We start from the raw sequence: 13330 nt of genomic DNA on the forward strand, positions 1-13330 counted from the left end.
TCCCCACTAAGAGAAAAGCCCCCGAGTCCGCCGGGTCCCAAAACAGACCGAGGAAGTACAGGAAATTCAGGAGGCCACACACACCAACCGTCGTTCAGGCGGTGCCATTCTCGCCAGTCAGTCAGCCTTCTACCTCAAAGGCCCAGCCCCAACAATATCTTCTGATGCAGCCGGCTCAGCATTCCCTTGCTTCCCCCACCTTCGTAACGTCTCCGGTGTTTAACCCCTCTTACGAGAGCCAGGGGTCGTTTCGAGGGTTTAATAGAAACGCAAGGGGAAGCAGAGCAAGGGCCTCCTTCAGAGGCAAGGCTGCATTGCGGTCTCTCTCCCGGGGAGAGGAGGCCAGGCAGAGAAACAAGCCTTCACCCTCCCAGTGAGACAATTCAGGTAGGCGGGAGGCTTTACCTGTTCGAGACCAGTGGACCTTCAGCCCGTGGGCCCACAGTATAGTCTCCAAAGGCCTGGGTTGGAGTTGGATCAAGGACCCTCCACCTCCAGTCAGGTTCCATCAACCCCATCCAAAGCCCTGCAGGACTTTGCAGGGAATTACTCCAAAAGAGGGCCATAAAGAAAGTGAGACACCTGAAATTCCAAGGCAGATTGTTCAGCGTTCCCAAGAAAGGTACCAATCAACAAAGGGTAATCTTAGATCTGTCTCGTCTCAATCTTTACATACAATGCGACAAATTTCGCACACTTACAATCTCGCAGGTGCGGACTCTTCTTCCCCGTGGAGCCGTCACCACCTCTATAGATCTTTCAGATGCATACTATCACGTCCCGATTGCGAGAAACTTCTCTCCTTACCTAGGATTCAGACTAGGGAAACAAGCCTACTCGTTCAGAGTCATGCCATTCGGGCTCAACATAGCGACCAGAATTTTCACCAAACTGGCAGAAACAGTAGTGCAGCAGTTACGGTCCCGGGGGATCATGCTGGCCGCATACCTGGACGATTGGATAATTTGGGCATCCAACGCCGAGGAGTGCCAGAGAGCTACAGCCATAGTGATCGAGTTTCTGGAGTCCCTTGGCTTTCAGATAAACGGAGAAATCCCGCCTAACTCCGGAGGCTCGGTTTCAGTGGCTGGGTATCCAGTGGGACCTAGACTCACACAAGCTGTCTCTTCCACCAGCCAAAAGGAGAAAAAAATAGCCAAAGCCACCAGGCAATTCCTCAAATGCAGGAAAGCCTCTCGCAGGACTCAAGAAAGAATCCTGGGTTCTCTTCAGTTTGCATCTATCACAGATCTGCTTCTGAAAGCAAAACTGAAAGACATAAACAGAGTGTGGCGGAGAGGAGCCAATGTCAAGCTCAGAGCAAGGTGTCATTATTTCCTCCAGTTTTGAGGAAAAGACTCCGGCCGTGGTCCACAGTCAAGGGTCTTTCAAAGTCAGTGCCCTCAATTTCCTCCCCATCTCTACTAATCCACACAGACGCTTTGTTAAGCGGCTGGGAGGATACTCCCAACACAAAAAGTACAAGGTACATGGTCCACAATGTTCCGCCAGTTCCACATCAATATTCTAGAGGCAATGGCAGTGTTTCTGACTCTGAAAAAACTTTGCCCTGCCAATCAGATTCATATCAGACTGGTTCTCGACAGTGCAGTGGTGGTGCATTGTATAAACAGGGGAGGCTCCAAATCGAGCCGGATCAATCAAGTTTTGATAGCCATTTTCTCCTGGCGAAAAAACACAGCTGGCACCTGTCAGCCACCCATCTAGCAGGAGTCTGGAATGTCATTGCAGACTCTCTGTCCAGGACAACTCCTCTGGAGTCGGAATGGTCCCTGGACAAGGCTTCATTCGAGTGGATCCGCTGTCAGGTTCCGGGTCTTCAGGTGGACCTGTTTGCCACAGAGAGCAACCACAAACTCCCTTGTTATGTTGCTCCCAACCTGGACCCTCAAGCTCACGCCACAGATGCAATGTCGTTAGACAGGAACAATTGGCAGAAAATCTATCTGTTTCCACCAATAAACCTGCTGATGAAAGTGTTGCACAAGCTCAGGTCATTCAAAGGTCAAGTGGCCTTGGTAGCTCCCAACTGGCCGAAGAGCAGCTGGTTCCCTCTTCTCTTGGAACTGAAACTTCGGTGTCATCAAATACCCAGACCACAGCTGACCCAAATAGTACAAACTCGGACTGTGTCAGCTTCCTCAAGAATTCTGAATGCCCTGGCTTTATGGACTTCATGAAATTCGCTGCTCAGAGAGGTGCGGATATTGATCCTATTAATACACTGTTTGTGGAATCAGATAAAAGAGATTCTACCCTCAAACAGTACGATTCAGCTGTTAAAAAATTGGCATCTTTTCTGAAAGAAACTGAAGCTCAAGTCATGACCACGAATTTGGCAATATCTTTCTTCAGGTCATTGTTTGAAAAGGGTCTGGCATCAGCCACGATTACCACAGCAAAGTCAGCTTTAAAAAAGGTGTTTTTGCATGGCTTCAAGATTGACCTAACAGATTCATACTTTTCATCAATCCCGAGAGCTTGCGCTCGTCTGAGACCAACAACCCGTCCACATACGGTTTCTTGGTTCCTTAATGATATTCTGAAATTAGCATCAGAAACCAATAACGATCAGTGTCCTTATTTGAATCTGTTAAGGAAGACGTTGTTATTAGCCTAGCTTCAGGTGCCAGGATATCGGAGCTGTCCGCTTTCTCTAGAGGTGCGAATCATGTGGATTTCCTCCCGTCAGGAGAAGTTCTTCTTTCCCCAGATCAAAAGTTTTTAGCAAAAAATGAAGACCCTCAGGTTAGGTGGTCTCCTTGGAAGGTTGTTCCTCTTCCACAGGATCCATCTTTGTGTCCAGTTACTACCCTAAGGGCTTATTTACGGAGAACTTCTCAGGTTTTGTCTGGTCCTCTTTTTATCAGGGAAAAAGGAGGAACGCTTTCCTTAAAAGCTATCAGACAACAGATTCTATATTTCATTAAACAGGCTAACCCAGATTCAGTACCTAAGGTTCATGATATCCGAGCAGTGGCTACCTCCACTAATTATTTTCACAATATGAATTTTGAAGAGCTTAAAAAGTATACGGGTTGGAAATCTCCATCAGTGTTTAAGTGCCACTATCTTAAATCACTGGAAGCTCTGAAGTTCCCTACAGTGGCTGCAGGGAGCATTGTCCCTCCGCCCTAGTTAATTAATTTTTTCACCCTGTCTTTTACCCCTCCCACCTGCCTGCCTCATTTACTTACCCTGCCATCTTCTCCTAGGTCAGGCATGCTTCACAGCCTGACTCCTGATATTGTGATGTTGTACATTTTTGCGGTGTTAGTCTTTAAGTCCTTGACATGTTATATTTTTCTATGATTTAGTCTCAAGTCAGTGGGTACCTTTATATATGTTTCATTGTTAATTCTAGTCCTGGTACCTTCCATATGTTTTCTTGATTGTTATCCTTAATTATTATGCATTTTACTGTTCATGTTCCTTTTGGTATATTTTGATACTGGGATAATTAAAACTATTTTACAACTGGTGTTTTTATATTTGTCGACCTATCTACTTGTCTTAAAACTAATTTACAACTGGTGTTTTTATATTTGTCCACCTATCTACTTGTCCCTTTTAGACTTTCACCAAGCTCAGTATGTTTCTCTGTTATGATTTCACCAGGTGACACAGGTCCAAAGCTCAGAAAAGGGATTTTGACAAAGGAAAAATCTATTTCTGAGGGAGGACCTGTGTCACCCGGTGACCCTCCCAGATTCCGGGTTTTCCCCCCCTGCTAGGCATACCAAGCTTGTTAGGGGGGTGCTAGCCTGGAATGGGTACAGATGGCGCTGGGGTCGTCGGTGGGCGGTCCGGTGAGTGCTGGCGTTGGGTCGGCCCTTCACGTTCCGGGGTTTTTGACATTGGATTGTCTACAGAGTACAGTCCTGTGGCAGTGGCAATATTCACTCACCCTTACCTATACCGACGTCTATTTCATTATAGATGATCGATCTGTGGGTAGTAACCCCAGCATTCCTGATAGCTTTTTTCTCTGGTATATTTAGCAATATTTATACCTAGAAATTTGTGCTTAGTGGAATTTCACCGGGTGACACAGGTCCTCCCTCAGAAATAGATTTTTCCTTTGTCAAAATCCCTTTTGTATGATTTCCTTATGGTTGAGGAGTTTCATTAATAAATCTGAGTGCCATTTCCCAGTTACCACATGGAATTACTGGTGCCATTGAAAATTTTTTTAGTTTTTAGTCTTTGTTTCATTTAAGAAAAAATACTTGAGATTGGCATACGGAGGCTTGAGCTTTAGCAGGCACTTTCATTTACCAAATATTAGTCTCATCTGGGCATTACAACTCCACAGTGTAAAAATGTCTTGAAAGTGAGTTCCAGAACGTCAGAAATGAAATGAATACTGTAGATATTAATAGGCATAAATATCAACAAGAAGTTTCCATTAACAAAGTGTGTTTCCAGGGAAAAAAACAAGCCATTAGTTCCTGTCATATTCATCTCTTAATTCCTGGATTAGTGATAAACTCCGTTTAAAACACTTCCACATTATTAGCCCTTACATATACAGTACCTGTACAGAATGCCCATGGGCAGCTCATCAAAGATAACCTTTGCACTACATCTTTTATTTTTACTTTGCATGCTTTTTGTGGTCTCCTGAATACTAAGGCCCCTTTGTTTCAGTAAATTTTGTGCCATAGCAGGTTCATAGAAATGACACAATAGTTTTGCTTGTTTGTACTTAGGGATTTTATTTACATGGGGATGAACATGCACTTTTTGAAATCATTTGTTATGGTGGAACGTTTGTTTTACCTCTGGCAGAGGATATTGACATTTTCCTTGGTCATCTATCATTTGTCAGAGTTGGATGGCTAGTTGTTTTCCACACTTTTCTAGTTTTAGCACAAGCCAGTGCTTCACTCTCAGGAGTTAGCTTATGTGTTTATTTCTTGATATGGGCCTGTACCATGCAATTCCTTACCTATTTTGCCCTGAGTGCTTCACCTGTTTTGGCAGTTCTTTGCTCTAGCTGGGCATTCTTCTTGTCTTGCTACCTGAACAGCAATTCAGGCTAATTATTGGTTCGCATGAAACAAATTAATTTTCATAACCAAAAGCTACTTTCCTTACAACTACAGCCTTTTAGTTCTGTCATACACAAGCTCCTACATAAAAGACTGAGGATGATAGCTTATACTGCACTAAGGGCTTGGAGGTGTGCATGCATCAGCCCTCACTTTTGTAGCTACTGTCTTTTGTTTTAAAGACAAGAGTTTACATGTGTAGGGGAATAGGATGCTGTAAATTAAAGGCCAATTATGACTGAAAGTTTAGTATTACAAATTGGTCAAGTTATGAAAACTTCATGTTTTATGAATCTTAACAGTATTTTTGTTTAGATTTTGTCAGCTGTGTATATCATCATAAATGGTTTGTAAATGTGCTTACCTTTTATCGTCGTTGATAATTTTATTCATAGAGGAGCGCTTCCTAATGTAGCATTAAATTTCACTGCTGAACTACAAGGCATTTTGACTTTAACAGAGCATATCACAACAGTACCAAATTAAAATCCACAGTTTTTGTGATTTTCAAAGTATTGTACTTTATAATCCATGGACTTTTTATTATAGGTCTTTTATCAGTACTGAAAGTTGTACAGTGATTAGCCTTGCTGTTCTGAGAAGTGCAGTCTCATTTCTTTAGTGCCTACCCAGGTTAAAATTAACAGAAACAGTTGGGCAGCTTAATTAGCTAAGTAGGCAGCAATAAATTTGATTGCATGGCAGTGTGCTGTTCCATATCATGGCTTATTTCCACTTATTTCAAAATGTCTTAAGTATATGGCATGAAGAATGGCATGAAGTAGGTTGCAACAAATGAAAGGAATTACTCAAAATATTCATTCTTGGGATTAAAATGGAATGACAAGGAAATGGAGTCATACTGTGCCATATTTTTATGACCATACCAGATGGCTGGAGGAAATCATCCTTTTTGTGATAAATGCCTGATTTTGTTGGCTCTTAGGCATTTGCTAGTCAAATGGTGTAGACTCCTGAAAGTGAAAGGTTGGTTTCTCTTGGACAGCATGAACATAGATGGTAACTATAGCTTGACCAGAACTGTAGGAGAATATTGTAAAGGGATTACGATTTTATTACAGAAGCTGGTCTTTTGGAAAACACGTAAGGCAGACCCCGGTTATCAGCAGCCTTGGTTATTTGTGATCTGGTTTTACGGCGCCTGTCTAGTGACAATGATAACTGGATTTTTTGGTGCCGATATGCACTGATCTCTGATTATCGGTGCCAATCCCGGTTATCGGCACTGATCCCCACTTAACAGCAGCACCGATAACTGGATATTGGCATCGATAACCGTGGATTGGCGTTATTATCACTGATTTTCAGTTATTCGTGATTTTTGGTTATTGTCACACCATTGGGAATGGAACTCCCGCCGATAACCAGGGACTGCCTTAGATGTTCTCACTGGGTTACAATCATCCTCTTTAATATAGTGTATAGGCGTATTCTTTGGTGTGAGCTGGAGTGTTGAATCTTGGTAACAAGGTAGTTAACTGGTGGAGCTGGGAGTGGGGATGAGAAGGGGGTATACCCTCACCTGCCCAACCTCTCTACTCACTTTTTCTTTGGCGTTATCCTAAGGGAAACCATCTGCTCTTTGTCGTCTCTGTGCACTCATTGGATTTTGGATTTGTATGAGTAGCTTGCTAACCATGCTCTTTGCCTACTGTTTTGTTCCCTGTGCCTTGGTTCTGTTTTTTTCTTGAAATAGTGAAAAAGCATGGCAAACACTGGTGTTGGAGCTATGGGTAACCAAATGGTCACTTAATATCTCCCTTGTCGGTGGAATGGCATAAGTTTTTTTTTCTTTTTGTATGGGGAGGGATTGTACTTGATCCCTGCCCTGTGATTTATGCACTTCCTGGTCCTCTCATCAGTGAGAGAAGTATGGTAAGAGGAGAAAGAAGGACAGAAAGCATTTGCCAGCTTCTTCAGGGGATAACACTGCCCCATTGACTCTGCTGAAACCTTCCAGCTCTTTATTGCATCCAGTTGTCATCCCTGTTCCACCTACTCCTGGATCTTCCCCTCCTAGGAGGGTTAGCTCCCCAAAGCACCACAAACTCGTTCATCCCCCATCTGAGGACAAGGAAGCCGATGGTCATCCTTGGAATATCTTCATAAAATCTGGCCTACCCTCAATAAGTCAGGTAGTCCATCACTAGCATCCTCACTTGATTCCCTGACAGAAAGAAGGAAGGAAGAGCCAGTCGCTGATGTGTCAGCTGTTGTGTCTATGGTTCCTGTGGTTGCTTTGTTTGCTGCAGGGGATTCTCTGATGGCAGTAGTGCTGCCAGTGGCTGACTTTGCAATTGTTCAAACTTCTCCCGCATCAGCCTCAACCAGTCCTTTGGAGTTGAGGACAAGCAGGAAATCTCAGGGGAAAAGAAAGAAGCATTCTTTCTGATCTTCATCATCATCATCATCGTCTTCCTTGTTGCCATCTTTATCTTCATCTACCAAGCCGTTGTCCTCCTCCTCATCCCTGGACTCCCTTCCTCCATGCAGAAGACAGAAGGGGAAGTCCAGGGCTTTGCATGAGAAATCCAGGTGGAAGTCTTTCTCTTGCTCTTCCTTGGGTTAGGAGAGCAAGGAATCATTGCACCTCAGGCGGGGTTGTCGCCACTGTGCATACCCATTTGGACATGAGGATCTCCCCCCTCTCCATCCCACCATTTGCTCTCAGGCTTACAGTGGGATGATTCTGCACATCCCCCTTGCTCCTTGCATTGGGTCTGAAGACCAGGTGAAAGTTGTTTGGGGTAGTGGCCCCCACCCCCTACCCCCAGCTCTGTTGAGTAGGAAGGAGGTGGACATGCTCTACCTGTTTGCTGTTCTGAGGCCACATGGTCTTCAGGTTATGCATGGTCAAGCAACAAGACAGGTTCTTCCTCAGGTTCACCTTTGGAGGAATAGAGAGAGAAGCCAACACCCATTTCTTGCTTGGCACACTCTTTAGGGCATGTGCAATCCAAGCATTCACGCTTGGGGCAGAGGTCTCCTTTGATCTCTTCCACCTCATATGTGCAGTTTGCTGTACAGGCATGAGGCAGGTGTGAATGATGGTGTAACATTTTCTTTCCAGTATCTTTTTTTTACTTGGTTGAGACTGAGTATAGGAGCAGAGGGGCATCTGGGTCTAAGTCTAAACTCTGTTTGGACCACAAACCTGTGGGTTCTCATCTGCCTTCTCCCATGATAGTATTGGCCAGTGCTGGATGGGATCAAAAGCAAGAGAAAGATTGGAATTCTGGTGTGGCCTCATCTCCTGAAGAGGGGGTAGCTCATGCCAGCAGATGTACTATACTGAGATGGATGAGGAGGCTACTCCTCTGCAATTGGATGCATCAGTCTGCCATCTGACAGCAACTTCCCTCTTGCGAGACTGCATCAGGAGGGTTGCTTATGTAATAGGTAAGGCATCTCTGCAGGCTGTCTCTTGGCTAGATCTATGGATAAACACCTAACAGACTGCTGTACACTGTGATAGGTATCTTGCCTTTCCATGAGATGGTGACATACATGAGGTTGCTGGTGTCCAGGGCCTTCTTGGCATACCAGGTCACCAACCAGTGGGCAAAACTGGCTCTTTGCAGGAGAGATAGTACTCTTCTTGTTCGCTAGACAAGCGTTCAACAAGAGTATCCTCTCGCTTTCCTCTGGGGAAGGTAGCGGCCATGATTGAGCTAATGAGAGAGGACTACTATGATCTTATCATCAGTTATGCAGTGTTCTTCAAACTCCCATAAGGGGTAAAGGCACTTAGTCACTAAACCTTCGGGTTCAGTAAAGATCCTCCACTTCTGATGTGTGAAGAAGCCTGCTTTTCAGAAGCCCAAACATGAAGCCCAGTATTAGGATCTTTGGTTGATTTATGGGCGTTCGGTAGTTTGTTTATTTGGCTAATCCTCCCCCTCCTCTTATTTTCACAGGAGTGTTTACGTCTGTGTTGGCGTGGCGCCAACCTTTAGTCAGGTTCGGGCAGCAGTAACAGGTTGTTCTCTTGGGGAAGAGAACTTTTGAGTACCAGCAGCAGTTCGACTTTGAGGACGTTTCTTGGGCAGCCGATGTTTGGGCCCAGGCTGGAGCAGCGCACCAACGAAGATGGTTGTTTGTTGGCCGCAGGTGGAGACCCTGTCGGCAGTTTTGGCTCGGGTGCAGTGGCCCCGTGTCCTTTGTATTTTGGCGAGACGGCAGCAGGACGTCGTGATAATACGGCCTGTTGTCGTTAGTTGGTGGACTTCGCTGGAGATGGCTTTTTTTTTTGTATCGACTGCTGCTGGTACTTCTTTTTGATATAAAGTAATATTGCTTTATTTTTGTGTTTCGTGGCCCGGACCTGGCTCATTTTGTTATGGCTTTCTTTTTGGTTAAGATTTTTATTAACTTTAATATTAATAAATCTATTTTTATTGCAAACTCCTGTATTTTTGTTATTCCTCCTCCTTTGTGTCAGCTGTCGATTAGCCAGAGCAGCCCCAATAATATTTCCATCTAGATCCTGTGTTTTTCTTAAGGGCTCGGTTCGTAACTTGGGACCGTGTGACAGGATTGGCTCTGCTCTGGTTGTCGGAGTTTTCACCACATTGGAGGGGGAGGTTGGTTATTTTAAAAAAAAAAAAAAAAATTGTAATTTTTTTTTTTTTCTGTCGAGAGGGAAGGTATTAGGATCTTTGGTTGATTTATGGGCGGTTCGGTAGTTTGTTTATTTGGCTAATCCTCCCCTCCTCTTATTTTCACAGGAGTGTTTACGTCTGTGTTGGCGTGGCGCCAACCTTTAGTCAGGTTCGGGCAGCAGTGATGGCGAACAGGTTGTTCTCTTGGGGAAGAGAACTTTTGAGTACCAGCAGCAGTTCGACTTTGAGGGACGTTTCTTGGGCAGCCGATGTTTGGGCCCAGGCTGGAGCAGCGCACCAACGAAGATGGTTGTTTGTTGGCAGGTGGAGACCCTGTCGGCAGTTTTGGCCGGTGCAGTGGCCCGTGTCCTTTGTATTTTGGCGAGACGGCAGCAGGACGCCGTGATAATACGCCTGTTGTCGTTAGTTGGTGGACTTCGCTGGAGATGGCTTTTTTTTTGTATCGACTGCTGCTGGTACTTCTTTTGATATAAAGTAATATTGCTTTATTTTTGTGTTTCGTGGTCCCGGACCTGGCTCATTTTGTTATGGCTTTCTTTTTGGTTAAGATTTTTATTAACTTTAATATTAATAAATCTATTTTTATTGCAAACTCCTGTATTTTTGTTATTCCTCCTCCTTTGTGTGTGCGAGCTGTCGATTAGCCAGAGCAGCCCCAATAATATTTCCATCTAGATCCTGTGTTTTTCTTAAGGGCCGAAAACCTCGGTTCGTAACACCCAGTCTTCTGCATCTTCCAAGTAAAGCAGGAAGTCTTCCCAGGCTTTTCATACCCCTTTCTCTAGCTCATCCAGGAAGGGACAACAATGTAAGAAAGGAGGAAGTCACTGAGAGTGGTGATCCCCTTCCTCTGCTGCCACAAATAGGGGGTTACATGTCATGGTTCTGGGCAAAGGGGCAGCAACATCCAGCAGAGCCTTTGGTCTTTTCAGTCCTTTGGGTTGGATAGAGGCTTCCACTCAAGGATGTTCATCCACCCTTCTCAAAGACACCAATTCTGTTCCCAATTTATCTCCAGATTTGTGGAAATCTCAAGCCTTGTTGGCAGAGGTAGAAGCATGACAGAGATAGGCACTGTGGAAATTGTAGCTCATCAGCCTCTAGGGTTTATAGCTACTTATTTATCATAGAGAAGGCAACTGGGGGCTTTGAATGAGTATGTTCAGCAGACTCATTTCAAGATGAAAAGCTCATGTTCAGTTTTGGATTCCATCAGAGAATGCAACTTCCGGGGGCATACTTTTAAGTACCCATTAAGTACTTCCACTTTATCTTCAACAAAACAGTCTTGCAGTTCAAGGCCTTGTGCTTTAGACTGGTGAGTACCCCTCTGGTGCTTATCCAGGTATTCACCTTGGTCTCATCTTTGGCCCATTTGAAGGGTATTTCCTTTTTTGCAATACAGTACCTGGATGATTGGTTAGCCATGGCTTTCTCTAGGAAATGCCTTCAGGACAGGGATTATCTGCTGGCCTTTTGGCTTGATCTGGGAATTGTGATCGAGTGGCAGAAGTCTGATCTCAACCCCAAGCAACACGAGTATCTGGGCTTCCTCTTGGGTTCTGTAGCAATCAGAGTCTTGCTGCTGTGAGTTCTACTGAGAAATCTCAGGGAGGTAGCGTTGTAGTTCTTTTACCTGGCAGGGACAACTTGCTCAGTTGTGGCAGGTGGTCCTGGGTCATCTATCATCATTGGAGAAGCTCATGCCTTTCGATCTGTTCACTGGTAACTGAAGCTGCATTGGATTGCGGTGGCATTTGGAAAGTGGGTTTGTATGATTGAATATTTGTTTTTGCCATTGTGATTTTTTTCTATTATGCTTATTATCTGTGTTTTGTTTTGAATGTCCTGATATAAATATTTATGTTGTTTTTCTATTTAACTTGGATTGGTTGAGTGTGTTAGGGTAGAGTAACTGGACTCCCCTTCAGCTGATACTGAGACCAAGAAATGTAAAAAGTGCAAAATTACTCTTATGAAAGGGACACTTAGAAGAGCAGTTGCAAATAGAGGAAGGGATAAGACAGAGGAGTGAGAACATAGGGAGAGAATGTGAAGCTTCCAGGCTGCAGAAACAAAAGCACTTAGTCAGGCTGCTGTTGAGTTGGTCATAAACAGTTGATGGGCTATTGGCTCAGTTGGAAGCCTTAAATATAGTGTGTGGAAAAGGAGAAATCACCTCAAAGAGGGAGACAGAAAAAGAGACTGAGAAGTATGAGGTGAATCAAGGAAGTGAAAAGGTTACTGAAGAAGTTGAGGTTGACAGTGAAAACTATGAGAGTAAACAGTATAACATTGGCTTTCCTGATTTATTGACAGCAGTGCTTAATTGAATCTTTGAAAACCAACACAGGTCATTGTAGCATTAAGATTTATGAATTAGGGTAAAGTTGTTTTGATGGTCATTGTAGATTAAGATTGATGAATTAGGTCAAGGTTCTTTTTGATGACTGTTGCAGTATTAAGTTTTGATAAATTGGGTTAAGGTTCTTTGGATGGTCATTGTAGTATTAAGATTGATAAATTAGGTTAAGGTTCTTTTGATGGTTGTTGTAGTATTAAGGTTAATAAATTAGGATAGGTGGATAAGAGTTTTCTTTAACCTGTAAATTTGTTCCCGTCATCCTGCACCAATTTTGTCCAAGAAGAAGCCCCCTACATAATATTTGGCACCCAACATTGGGCAGATTAGTAAAGAGTGGGGTACATAATTGGAGATGGCAGAGTGAGCAGGTTTGGAAGGTGTTAGGTCAGGTGAAGGGGGGCAGGTTGAAAGCAGAGGTGGGATAAGCTGATGTACATGATGATCAGCCTGCAGGAAAATAGATTGGTTGCAAGGATAGAGGTGATGGATGAGAAAATATGCAAGATGGCAAAGAAAGTAGCCGAGGTGGCTAAAAGTAGGCCCAGTGTTATGAAAGGAAGTGAGGATGCTGAGGCAAAAGGTGCAAAGGAGAAAATCCCCAAGAAAGGTAAGAGTTATCAAGTAAGAGTAAGGGAGTACCCGCCATAGATGAGGATGGCATTGAGTGAGGTGAATGAAAGTGATGAGGAAGAGAAAAGTAAGAAAAGAGAGGGAAAGAAGTAGAGAACATGAAAGGGGAGAGGTGTGAGGAAAGAGGAATCGAGTTCCCAGATTTGGAGGGGTAGCCCAGATTCGGAAGATGAGAATGATTGGAAGAGTGGAAGTGGTAGTAGTTGCAGCAGTGAAGATTTGAGTAGGGGGAGAGGTGAAAGAGGCCAAAATGGTGTTTCAGAGGGAGGTTCCCTGGATTGAGAAATTTTGCATCGGGAAGGGAAGAGACATATATGAGTATTTTGATGAGTGTGAGAAGTATTGTAGGCAGAAGTATGGGGAGAATGATGGTCTGTGGATGAAGCTGCCTGGGAGAGTTCTTGGAAGGGCAGTTGAAATGTGCTATGGAAGGGCAGTTGAAGATGTGCTATAGAAGTGTGTGTGAGAGTGAACCAGGGTACGAGCCTGTGAAGGCTAGAGTGATTAAAGAGAATGAAGGGAAGTGGTGTATACAAGAAGGATTATTGGTTTGAGGAGGCAAAGATGAAAGCCAGAGAGGAAGTGGGCTTGTAGGGTAGAAGCTTTGGCCAAGAGGA

At 44.1% G+C, this 13330-nt stretch overlaps 1 protein-coding gene across 2 annotated transcripts in view; it reads left to right on the forward strand.

The window, feature by feature from the left end:
- LOC136830834 (DNA-binding protein SMUBP-2-like) overlaps positions 1 to 13330 on the forward strand; it is a 713243-nt gene that overhangs the window by 665379 nt on the left and 34534 nt on the right. The window lies entirely within an intron of this gene.

This window comes from Macrobrachium rosenbergii, chromosome 47 (genome assembly GCF_040412425.1).
Source record: "Macrobrachium rosenbergii isolate ZJJX-2024 chromosome 47, ASM4041242v1, whole genome shotgun sequence".
In the NCBI taxonomy this organism is placed as follows: domain Eukaryota; kingdom Metazoa; phylum Arthropoda; class Malacostraca; order Decapoda; family Palaemonidae; genus Macrobrachium; species Macrobrachium rosenbergii.